Genomic DNA, 13,520 nt, shown 5'->3' with positions numbered 1-13,520 from the left:
GTGTGTGAAGCATAAAAAGCTAGTTAGCCTGCTAGGACCCACATGGTGTCTTGTGTGCATCCACTTGTACTACAAACGGGTCTTTGTCCATTTGTGAATTGCTCCTTGCCATGCTGTCCTATAGCTAGTTTGCCATTAAGTATTTCACTTATAGCAACAGGAATGAATAATTAATTTGATAATATGAAGTGGGTGGTTTTAGAATTCCACTTCATATGGCATCAACCCTTAATGCAGCTGGTTTCACTTAATACGTTTTGTTTAAACAAATCCTGTTCCTGGAATTGGTTTCAGAGTAGTCTGTTCCTTGTAGCTATTCCTTTGCTCCTATTTTTAAAAATGTTTTCCCAAAGATATCCTAATGCATAAGCCTGACAGAGTCCAAAGTTCTGCTTGAAGTTACTATACCTTATAAGTAGAGTTGTGCGCAGATTATATATTGATTATTGTATTCAGTAGCTTAAGATTTAAATTGTTCATTTTATTTTGCAATATTGACCAAATTCCTTTGATATTTAGGTGTATTCCCTTTGAAAGGACTCCCAAGTCTAGAAATCTCAACTCATAAAACAGATAAATTAGTAAATGAGTATTTTTTACTTGGTAAGCATGAAAAATTTCTAGCCCTCCCCGCCCCAGAAAAAGCCAGAGCTGGGCTAATTAGGTAATCAGTATATTTTCAAGTATGATATAAATTTCTATTTTAGGTATGAAACTACAACTATTAAAATTAAATTTTAAAAAAGACTGGATGGAAATACAAAATACGATGTTAGTACTGTCTACTGTAGTTTGTATTAGATTAATAAACCTTATTAGAATAACTTTAAAAAAATAGGAATTTATAAAACATGCAATTCATTAAGGGCATTTTATATAAACTTTCATTTATTGTATTCTCTCAGGATTTATTCTTGACCTTTGGAGGACTTACCTTGATCTATAATTATATATTAATTGATGTGATGCTTTGTTCAATACCTCTTCTCTCCTGGACTGTACATTCCCTTCATAAAAAGACCAGGCCCATTTTGTGCTCTGTCAAATCCCAGTACACATTATCCTACCTGGCACATAGCAGATATTTAGTAGAAACTTACAGAGTGAATGAATGGATGGATGAATTAAGTGGTTTTCACCAAGAGTACAATATAATGATAATGATAGCAAACACCTTACATTACACTTAACTATGTCAGGCACTGTTCTGTGTGCTTTATATATATTAACTCCGTATTTATTAAGTATAAATACAAAATATTGACATTTCAATCTTTGTTGCCAAAACTTTTATTATCTGTGTTTGACTGTTATTCCAGGCGTGTTCCATATAGAAATATTTTGCCAAGTAGAAGAACACAGGATATTCTTCCGTTCCCAGAGCTACTAGTTTTGTGATTCCAGGTGCAAATCTCTGTTGCCAGGGATATGGGCCTGTTCTCAAGATCAACCACTGCATCAAGAAATTAAACTAGCTGCCTTTTCTTTTTTACCCCTCTTTCTTTCTTTACATACCCCTCCCCGCTTCAGTTTTCATTTCTCTAGTGGGTTAGAATTGATACAGCTTCCAGAAGAGATGTAGCAGGCAAATGATCACCTTTTAACGCTTATTTTTGACAACTTTGTAGTTGTAATTGTTTTTATTACAAAGATATTTTTTCAATAAAAAACAAATTAAAAAGTAAACATGTGAAGCATGAAGAAAACATGCTTTATTTGTAGAATATTTTCTCAGACCTTCTTCTGCTGGCTTTTTGAATGTTTAAGGCATTACTTTTTTTTTTTTAATATTTATTTATTATTATTATTATTATTTTTTAATTACATTAAAAAATATATATGAGGTCCCATTCAACCCCACCGCCCCCGCCCCCCACTCCCCCCACAGCAACACTCTCTCCCATCATCGTGATACATCCATTGCACCTGGTAAGTTCATCTCTGAGCATCACTGCACCCCATAGTCAATGGTCCACATCATAGCCCAGACTCTCTCACGTTCCATCCAGTGGGCCCTGGGGGGATCTACAGTGTCCCGTAATTGTCCGTGAAGCACTATCCAGGACAACTCCACGTCCTGAAAACGCCTCCACATCTCATCTCTTCCTCCCGTTCCCCACACCCAGCAGCCCCCATGGCTACCGTTCCCACACCCATTCCACATTTTCTCTGTGGACATTGGATTGGTTGTGTCCATTGCACACCTATGTCAAGTGAGGGCTTAGATTCCACATGGGTACTGGATGCACTCTTCCCGCTTCTAGTTGTAGACACTCTAGGCTCCATGTTGTGGTGGTTGACCTTCTTCAACTCCATGTTAGCTGAGTGGAGTAAGTCCAATAAGTCAAAGTGTAGGAGCTGAAGTCTGTTGAGGCTCTGGGCCTGGGTGTCATATTATCAGTCCAGAGATTCAAATCCCCTACATATATCTTAAACCCAGCACCAACTACAATTCCAATAAAGTAGCATGCAAGTCTTGTGAAAAGAAAGGCATTACTTTCTAGGTTGCATTTTGCAAACATTTTATCTTACACCTGTATATGAAAGTGGGTGTTCTGTTTCTCAAGAGTACAATTCAATTTACTTTGTGAACATTACTCATGAAAGGCAGAGAAGACATTGGGCCATTACTAATGTGGGTCTTACAAAAATATGTTAATAATTAAGTTATTGCTTGCAATAGAATCCATAATCTATTCCTGTTAATATAAAATTACTAAGTATATAATTAGAATAAATAATAAAGAGATTAGTGACAGGGAGCAAATTTAGTGAGAAGTAAGCTTTTCTTTTGTAAAATGTGTGAAAGGTGATGGTGAAAAGTTAGCGGGAAAAAATTACTGGAAGGGCTACAGGTGCAAAGGTCTGAGGTAGGTTAGTTAAAGGGAATTTGAGGCTTGGGAATTATTCACTTAAAGTGATCCATGTCCAGTACTTCCAAGGGGTACACATATCCCAGTATGGGTTCTAATCTAGATTCTACCATGTATTAGCTGTGAGTCTGGATAAGTAACTCTATTCTTATGGTCTCAGGTTTCTCTTCTGAAAAGCATGGTGATAATGGCACCTCCTTAACAGATTTGTTGTCAGGATTTATTAAGCTCTTGCTTATAAAGTGCATAATAAATATTGGCCATTATATTGATATCTTGATAATTTTATGAGGCAGAGAAACTCAAAATCTTGTTCAACAGTAGTCATGCTAAATCATTGTTGATCTGGATAATTTTAATTAGAGTATAAATAAAAAAAGGTTAAAGAAAAATGAAGTATCTAAAAATGTATCTCTTTTCCAGTCCTCAACTAAAAGGAAGTACTTCTGTTCTTTCCCCCATTTCCCAAATAAATTTTTACTAGCCTGAAAAAAAAAAAAGAAAAAAAAAGCAAGGATTTATTTTGTATGAAAAAAATTATACTGATTGCCAGTTGCACTGAGTAATTATTGTTCATATACTATCATATTGTTGTTTTACATTTATTTGGTCTATTCTAGCTCTTTTTTGGTTACTAATAGCACGGAATACCTTTTTCCAATCTTTCACTTTTAACCTGGTTGTTTCCTTACGTCTGAGATTGGTCTTTTGTAGTCAAGATATAGACGGCTCGTATTTTTTTATGTTCTATCAGTCTGTGTCTTTTGATTGGGTAGTTCAATCCATTAACATTCAGTATTATTACTTTGAAGGCATTACTTCATCCAGTTTGTCCTTCAGCTTTCTTTAGTCATATTGCTCTACTGTCTGTCTTCTTATCCTTTAGTTTACCCTTCCTAATAATCTTCATTTCTAAACTCTTCTCCAAATCTCTCACCCTTGTTTTTTTCTTTCAGGCTGCAGTACCCCCTTTAGTATCTCTTGCAAATCTGATCCTTTGTTATCATATTCTATCAGTTTTTGTTTGTCTGTGAAGACTTTGAATTCACCCTCAGTTTTGCTGGATACAGAATTCTTGACTGGCAGTTTTTTTCTTTCAGTGCCTTAAATACATCATTCCACTTTTTTCTCTCCTCCTTGGTTTCTGATGAGAAGTTGGCCCTTAATCTTATCGAGTTTCCCTTGTATATGCTTTGCTTTTCTCTTGCTACTTTCGGAATCCTATCTTTTTTTTTTTTTTTAATTTTATTCATTTTGTAAAAATATTACATTGAAAAAATATGAGGTCCCATTCAACCCCACCCCACCACTCCCCCCCCAGCAACACTCACTCCCATAGTCATGACACATCCATTGCATTTGGTAAGTACATCTCTGGGCATCGCTGCACCCCATGGTCAATGGTCCACATCATAGCCCACACTCTCCCATGTTCCATCCAGTGGGCCCTGGGAGGATTTACAATGTCCGGTAATTGTCCCTGAAGCACCACCCAGGACAACTCCAAGTCCCGAAAACGCCTCCACATCTCATCTCTTCCTCCCATTCCCCATACCCATCAGCCACCATGGCCACTTTTCCCACACCAATGCCACCTTTTCTCTGTAGACCTTGGATTGGTTGTGTCCATTGCACCTCTATGTCAAGAGGAGGCTTAGATTCCACATGGATACTGGATGCAATCCTCCTGCTTTCAGTTGTAGGCACTCTAGGCTCCATGGTGTGGTTGACATTCTTCAACTCCATGTTAGCTGAGTGGGGTAAGTCCAATAAATCAGAGTGTAGGAGTTGAAGTCTGTTGAGGCTCAAGGCCTGGCTATCATATTGTCAGTCCAGAGATTCAAATCCCCTAGATATATCTTAAACCCCAGCACCACCTACAATTCCAGTATAGTAGCATGAAAGCCTTGTGAAAAGAGATCCCATCTGTGTCCAGCTCCATCATGCAGAAACACCAGCTCCAAAGAAGGGCCAACTGACATGGCAGTGAACCCCATCTGCCATGACCCTAGAACCTGCGGGTCTTTTTAGCCCTCAAAAGAACCAATACCTGGGGTTGTATCTACTTTATCTGTCTCTGAGACTCTGCTCAGGTGTGCATAAGGGCAATCCTTCTGACATTCTCCAGACTCTTTTTTAGAGACACATAGCCATATAAACTCATCTGTCCTTTCCATTTCCCCCTTATTTTAGGTCAAACAGCATTTTTAACTCCTGTTATTATATGTAGACAGGGATATTCTGCTGGTCTGCGTTGAACCTTTAATTCAAGGTCATTTTCTAGTTGCATCACCATTTGGTACTTGGTAGTGATCCCTCGGTGCCAGGGAGGCTCATCCCCGGGTGTCATGTCCCACACTGGGGGGAAGGCATTGCATTTACATGCTGAGTTTGGCTTCGAGACTGGCCACATTTGAGTAACATGAAGGCTGTCAGGAGGAAACTCCTAGGCACAGTGCTGCTCTAGGCCTTGTTCTTATTTCAGGCATATAGGCTCACAAGCATAGTCACTAGTATCAGGGGCTCACTGTTGGACCCTCATTCCTTCCTGGTCGTTACCGTTGCACCTGGGGGACTGCCGCTGCTCCCCTAGGGACCACGACAGAGCACCCCTGGCCAGGAACCCAGTACCCCCCCAGCTGTAGCTTTTTTTTTTTTTTTTTTTTATTGACTTTGTAATAATATTACATTAAAAATATATATGTGAGGTCCCATTCAACCCCATCCCCCCACCCCCCCTTTCCCCCCCCCAACAACACTCGTTCCCATCATCATGACACATCCATTGGATTTTGTAAGTACATCTTTGGGCACCTCTGCACCTCATATACATTGGTTCACATCATAGCCCATACTCTCCTTCATTCCATCCAGTGGGCCCTGTGAGGATTTACAATGTCCGGTGATTGCCTCTGAAGTACCATCCAGGACAGCTCCATGTCCCAAAGATGCCTCCACCTCTCATCTCTTCCTGCCTTTCCCCATACCCTTCGTCCACTATGTCCACTTTTCCCATTCCAATGCCACCTCTTCTATGTGGACATTGGATTGGTTGTGTCCATTGCACCTCTATGTCAAGAGGAGGGTCAGATTCCACCTGGATGCTGGATGCAATCCTCCCATTATCAGTTGTAATCACTCTAGGCTCCATGGTGTGGTGGTTGTCCTTCTTCAACTCCATCTTAGCTGAGTGTGGTAAGTCCAATAAATCAGATTGTAGGTGCTGGAGTCTGTTGAGGCTCAGGATCTGGCTATCACATTGTCAGTCCAGAGATTCAAATCCCCTAAATATATCTTAAACCCCAACATTAACTGCACCTCCAGCACATTGGCATGAAAGTCTTATGAAGGGAGATCCAGCTGTAGTTTTTAATTGTTGCCACTATGAGTATATCCAAACACGGAATCCTATCTTTATCTCTGATATTTGTCATTCTGAGCAGTAGGTGCCTTGGGGTAGATCTACTTGAATTTATTCTGTTTGGGGTGTGTTGTCCTTTTCTTTTTTTAAGATTTATGTTATTTATTTATTTCTCCTCCCACATGCATTGTTTGTGCTCGCCGTCTGCTCTTTGTGTCCATTCATTGTATGCTTTCTGTGTCATTTTATCGTTAGGAGACACCAGGAACCGAACCCGAGACCTCCCATGTGGAAGAGAGGCACTCAATCCCTTGAACCACTTCTGCACCCAGTGTTGTCCTTCTTGGATATTAATATTTATGTCTTTCATAATGGTTGGGAGGTTTTCAGTCACTATTTCCTCAAATATTTTTTCTGCCCCTTTTCCATTTTCTTCCCCTTCTGGGACACCAATAATGCGAATGTTTGTGCGTTTCACATTGTCATTCAGTTCCCTGAGACTCTGTTCCATTTTTTCCATTCTCTTCTCTTTCTGTTCTCCTATCTTTTCCAGTTCAGATGTTCTCTCTTTGAAATCACTAGTTCTGTCTTCAAGCAATTCAAATCTGCTCTTATGTGCCTCGAATGTATTTTTTTTTAAGATTTATTGTATTTATTTATTTCTCCCCACCTTCCTTGTTGTTCGCACTTGCTGTGTCTGTTCTTCTTCCTTGTTTCTTTTTAGGAGGTACCGAGAGCCGAACCAGCGACCTCCCTTGTGGTAAGCATGAGCCCAGTCACCTGAGCCACATCTGCTTCCCTGTAATGTATTTTTAATTTCATCCATCATGTCTTTCATTCCTATAAGGTCTGCAGGCTTACTTTTTTCACTCAAGGCAGCTCTCCTTGAGGGGTGCACTCCTTGCATTTGGGGCTCCCCTACTTGGGGGCACCCCGGTGTGGCATGGTACTCCTTGTGTGCATCAGCACTGCGCGTGGGCCAGCTCATCACATGGGTCAGGAGGCCCTGGGTTTGAACCCTGGACCTCCCTTGTGGTAGGCGGACGCTCTTATCAGTTGAGCCAAATCTGCTTCCCCCAGTATCTTCTTAATATCCTTTATTTCTTTAGTCATATTTTCTTTAAATTCTTTGAAGCGATTTAGGAGAGTTGTGTGATTATCACTGATTAGTTGTATTAAATCCTGTGTCTCTTCAGGATACTTGGTTTGTTCTTTTGGCTGGGCCATCTCTTCCTGTTTCCTAGTATGGCTTGTAATTTTTTGCTGATATCTAGGCATCTGAATATGTAGGTGAATTTACACTAAAGGCTAATTTCTCTCTCTTACCTTTTTTTTTTCACAGCCAGGTGTTAGAGCCCAGCTTAATATCTTGGGGATGGGGGAGGAGAGCCCTTCCCAGCCACCACAGGGGCTTGGTAATTCACATCTATTGTTTTGACTTCTTCAGCTCTCTGTCCCTCACCCTCCTGGGTGAGCAGCAGACCAGGTCTGCTGACCCCCAAAGCAGGTCCGTTTGTCAGCTTTTGGCTAGTTCTCCATTGTTTTTGTAAGAGCATTTAGCTCTGTCTGTTAGTCTGTCACCATCTTCCTACCTGGGTGATTTTTAAAATACTTTAAAAAGTATGTATTATTTATATATGATAAAATCCGTCAAGTTTTAGTATACATTTGGGTGAATTTTAGTAATTGTGTAACCTCCATCAAACCAAGATTATTAAACAGTTCCTTACCCTTTCTTTAAGCTTTATTTTTAAACAGGTTTTAGATTACAGAAAAGTTATATTGACAACATAGGGGATTTCCATATACCCCACCCCCTCCCCTTCTCATATTTCCCCCTATTAATAACATCTTTTATTAGTATGCTACTTTTATTACAATTGATGAACAAATATTGAAGCATTGCCATTAACCATGGTCTATAGTTTTCATTATGGTTTATACTTTGCACCATACAATTTTATAGATTTTGACAAAATGTAAAAATGGCCTGTATATCCGTCATTGCAATATGATCAGAACAATTCCAATGTCCCCAAAATGCCCCATGTTCCACCTATTTCAGCCCCCCCTCGAACCTCTGGTGACCACTATTTTTATATCAGTGTTAGAAGTCCATTACTAGAATAATAATAAGTCTACTCTGGTCTGTGGTTGCATTCCCTTCTTATGTTTGTTCATTCCTCAGTCTTGAAGATTTGGGGATGGTGATGGCCACTCTACTTCCAATAGAGAGGGGCTTGGATCCCATAGGGCACGTGGATGGAACTGCCTTGCTTACAGCTGTAGATACTCTTTTTTGGAATGGGCATTATCCATCATCATCATTTTGTTAGTTGTTCTGAGCGAGTCTCATGAATTGGAGAATAAGTGTTGGCTGCAACTCTGCTGAGATTCAGGGCTCAACTAGCATATAAACAGACCCAAGATTTAAGTCTCTGGGACATGGATTTAATGGGTATAGTGCTAATTATAGGTTCAAATAAAAGGGACAGAGGAACCCATGTGTAGGGAAATTGTAAATGAGTCTAACAATGTTACCTTGGGGAATTAGGTTAACATGTATTCCGAGGTAAGACCCACCAATGGGGTGCCAATTTCCTGGGGTTGTGTGTCCTGCCTATAGTGTCCAGTTGTCTCTAAAGCTTTTGGGAGCGCCCCTGTTTGAGGCTTTGTTTACTGTTGCAGTCAGATCCTCCTGAGCTGTGCATAAGCATAACCTCTAAATGACCTTCCGACTCACTTTGAAGTCTCTTAGCTGTAAAATCTCTTAACTTTTGTATTTAGTATTTCTCCCTTTTGGTCAGGGTCTTTTTCCAAATGCATTGCTAGTTGGTACCTGGTAATAATCCCTTGGTGCTAGTTAGGCCTGTGCCAGGGAGTCATGTCCCATGGCGGGGGGGGGGGGTATTGGAGGGGGAAGAAGTGAGCTTTTATGCTAAGTTTGACTTAGAAAGAGGCCATATTTGAATAACAAGGTTTGCAGGAGATAACTCAAAAGCAATATATATTATTAGTTTCAATTTCGCAAGAATAAGGTTCATAAGTATAAGCATAAAAATCAAGGACCCTGGTGTATTGGTCTGTCCTTTTTCATTAGGCACTGCCTATGTACTCTAGAGATTCTTGCCACTTTATTAGAGAATGTAGCAGGACTCCCCAGGATAGGAATATAATATTCTGTTAGTTATTATGTGGGTCTCCTCTCACTGAGATAACACCCCATGACCATGTGAACGTACTCATATTCCATAGAGGCATTCCCCAGGTGTATCTTTCACCATACATCCCCCATCTACACCCTGCACCAGTGATTCTCCCCTGCCATAGTTGTAACTTTTCTATAATCCACAACCTCCCCAAAACAAAGCCAACAATTTCTTACATTGTGCCTTTCATCACTGTAAGATCTGTTATCTTTAATGTATGTTTACAATGTCTTCTGTCTTTTTATTTTTACTTTTTTACTTTATTTTCAAAGAAGCTTTAAGTTACAAAAAAGGCGCATGAAAATATAGGGTATTCCTATGTACTCCACCTCACCTCTCTCACATTTTCCCCTATTAATACCATCTAACATGAGTATTGGTACATTTGTTAAAATTGATGAATATTGAAACATTGCTACTAACCATGGTCAATTGTTTGCATTATGGTTTACACTTGCACCATATACTCCCTCACCCTTAAAAACTATTTTGTGCCTCCTTCCAGTTCATTCCCTCCCCCAACCTCTGGTCCCAAGCATCCACTTATCTGCTTTTTGTCTTTGTAGTTTTCCCTTTTCAGGAAATTCATATAAGTGGAATCAAATAGTACATGGGCTTTTATACTTGATTTCTTCCACTTAGCATAATAATTTTGAGATTCATTCTTGTATTGTGTATAATAACATATCCTCTTGTTATTGCTGAGTAGTGTTCTACTACTATATGGATATATAATAGAACACAATTTGTTTATCCATTTGCCACTGTATGGACATTTGGGTTGCTTCCAACTTGGGGCTATTATAAGTAATGCTGCTATGAACATTTATGTATTTGTCATTGTGTGGATGTGTGCTTTCATTTCTCTTTGGTAAATACCTAGAAGTGGAATTTCTGGGTCGTAGGACAGTTGTATGTTTATAAGATAAATGCTAAATTGTTTTCTAAAGTGGATGAATTTTGATATGTTTGATATTCATTTTCATTCAGTTCAGAGTATTTTTTATTATTTCCCCTGAGACATTCTCTTTGACCTATGGAATTTTTTTTTTTAAGTTTTATTTTCTATATCCATGGTATATTTAGACATTTGTTGTTTAGGTTCCAAGTACTGGAGATTTATCCTGTTATCTTTCTGTTACTGATTTCTAGTTTGATCCCATTGTGGCCAAAGAACACTGTGATTTCAGTTCTTTGCACTTTCTTGAGATTTGTTTTATAGCTCAGGATATAGTCTATCTTTGTGTATGTTCCATGGACACGTGAAAAGAATCTGTATTCTGTTGTTGGATGAAAAGTTCAATAAATGTCAGTTAGAGGCCCCTCCTGCTGACAGGCACACACTCCCCCCACCTGGCCGCTCCTCACCCTTGGGGCGGCACTGCGTGGGCGGTCCCGCCCCCCACCCCCTTGCCTGAGGCTTTGTGCACAGCTCCCCAGATCCCTGTCACTCAGATGTGGGTTGAGCTGGAGGTCCAGAGGGCTGCAGACTCGGGACCAGAGCAGCGGAGAGGCAGTGAATAATAGCTCTTCAAATCTGCAATAAAAAATGGCCTCCAATAAAACTATGTTGCAAAAAATGGGAAAGAAGCAGAATGTAAAGAGTGAAAAAGTTGAAGAGGCAGATCCTGCAGAATTTGTGGTGGAAAAAGTACTGGATCGATGTGTAGCAAATGGGAAAGCGAAGTGTTTCCTGAAGAGGAAGGGATTTACAGATGTTGAGGATACTTGGGAGTCTGAAGAAAATTTAGATTGCCCAGAGTTAATTGAAGCATTTCTTAATTATCAAAAAACTGATAAAGAAAATTATTATCTATCGGTGAATCTGATGACAGCAAATCAAAGAAGAAAGGAGATACTGCTGACAAACCAAAGACTTTGATAGAGGTCTTCATCCTAAACATGTAATTCGTGCCACAGACAGCAGTGGAGAGCTAGTGTTTCTTATGAAATGGAAAGATTCAGATGAGGCAGACTTGGTGCTGGCAAGAGAGGCAAACATGAAGTGTCCTCAGGTTGTATTGCTTTTTATGAAGAGAGACTAACTTGCATTCTTGTCCAGAAGTTGACACTTTAATTGTTTGCATTGCTTTGTGAGTGTGTGTGTGTGTGTGTGTGTGTGTGTGTAAAATCAAGGTCTTGGTTTTTTGTGTTAGTGAAAAGAATAACTACATTCTAATGGAAATCAAGTTTGATATGTTTGTTTTGAAGTAGTAGTATTGAGGGAGTTTTAGGGTTTTTTGCAGGGGCTTTGATTTTTGTTGTATAGTTGTTTTTTTCCATCAATATCACTGTTACTTGGCACAAATGAAAGCTTTCTGTAATTGCTTCATTTATCAGAAAAGAACATTTGATACCATGGTATATTATTTCCTCTACGTTAGGAAACAGCGTTCATAAATGTGGGAAAAATTTTCCAGTCATTACTGAATTAGAACTTGTTGTTTAACCCATGTATGCCTAAGGACCATTCTGGAGATTTTTTGTTTGTTTGTGTGTATATAAATACATATGTAATTTTTACTTTACTTTTATTTTTTTTTACATTCGCTAAAAAACTATTCAAAATAAAATGGCATTTCATAACCACGGATAAGTCCAGGTTGCTTCTAGGATGCCATATTCTTAGCAAACCAAGAAATCACTTCAAGTTAAACTGAAAATTTTCCTTAAGTCATAAGCTTTCAAATCAAATAGTTGATTTAGTAATTAATTGGACAATTTAAATATAATACAGATAATTTAAATTATAAAATTTAAAGCAGCCAGATCAAAATCCATTTTATCTATAGTTGTACAAATATTTGCAAAACTCTAAGAGGAAAAATCTGCCACTACACCAATTTCCCAACCCAGATGAGAAAAAAAGGTAAATGCTGTTGTGTTTTCATTATCCAAGCAAGGCTTTGTTAAATGAGCATTTAAAGGTCCTTCTAGAGAACCAGATCTTTATGGAAAGTTGAAATCCCTGCCCTGTATTGGCACATGGAAGCCTAATCAGATGGTTAGAGATGTTAAAAGGGTAAGCACACTTTTGTAATCTGAACTACTGACCTGCATGTTTTTTCTTTATCCCCAGCACATTCCTTACACACAGGCTCAATCTTTTCAGTATCTGGATTATTGGTACAGCAGAAGCCAGGAAAAACAATGTTATCCAACTGTATATTGTTTAGTTTGTTGTTAATATGGTGGAACAGTGATCAGTAGTTTTATATTCCTTTTAAGAAAAAGTCAATTAGATGCTTTTGGTTGATGGTGTTCTTTTGTTGTTGTTGTTTTTTATTTTTTATTTTTTTATTATGTTCTTTTTCCTTGTTGATTTTCTGTCTAGTTGTTACATCACTTCTTGAGAAAGGAGTGCTGAAGTCTCTAACTATAATTGTGGATTTGTCTGTTTCCCCTTTCAGTTCTATCAGTTTTTTCTTCACACATTTTGTTGCTGTGTTGTTTAGTGCATACATATATAGAATTGCCATGTCTTTTTGGTAGATTCACTGTTTTATCATTACATAATGTCCATCCCCCTCTCTCTTATAGTTTTCTTTGTTCTGAAGTCTGCTTTATCTGATATTAACATTCATTCCTGTTTTCTTTTGGCTAACATTTGCGTGATTTATCTTTTTACATCCTTTTACTTTCAGACTGTCTATACAGTTATCCCTTCCACATTGCAACTTTCCCCATCATGGTTTTGATATATCGCAAGTTAGTATAAGAAATTAAATGGGAAGTTTTGGGGAATTTTGTGGAAACTGCAGATGACACGTGACAGCCAGCAGATGACACAAAAAGTTTAGAAACTCAGAAATGCATAGAATGTATGTGAAGTATTGTATAATACCAACATTTTATCTTTTAATACTATAAACATACCCACATTTTATAATAAGGTACTGTAAACACCCCATAAAAGAAAAAAAAAAATCAGACTTCTTCTCTGGTATAAAGGTGGGCCAAAAAATTTTACACTGTTTTTCCAGATCATGGGGGCACCATGCTCCTAACCCCCATGACATGGAAGGGGTAACTGTATTGTTACACAGTATTTGAAGTGAGTTATAGGCAGCACATAGT

General features: G+C 38.7%; 1 protein-coding gene and 1 pseudogene across 1 annotated transcript in view; both read left to right on the top strand.

The window, feature by feature from the left end:
- ABL1 (ABL proto-oncogene 1, non-receptor tyrosine kinase) overlaps nucleotides 1-13,520 on the top strand; it is a 188,977-nt gene that overhangs the window by 61,336 nt on the left and 114,121 nt on the right. The window lies entirely within an intron of this gene.
- On the top strand, nucleotides 10,633-11,520 carry LOC131279491 (chromobox protein homolog 3 pseudogene; annotated as a pseudogene).

This window comes from Dasypus novemcinctus, chromosome 8 (assembly GCF_030445035.2).
Source record: "Dasypus novemcinctus isolate mDasNov1 chromosome 8, mDasNov1.1.hap2, whole genome shotgun sequence".
Lineage (NCBI taxonomy): Eukaryota > Metazoa > Chordata > Mammalia > Cingulata > Dasypodidae > Dasypus > Dasypus novemcinctus.
Note: the sequence above shows the minus strand (reverse complement) of the source record. Positions and strands in the feature narration are given on the sequence as shown.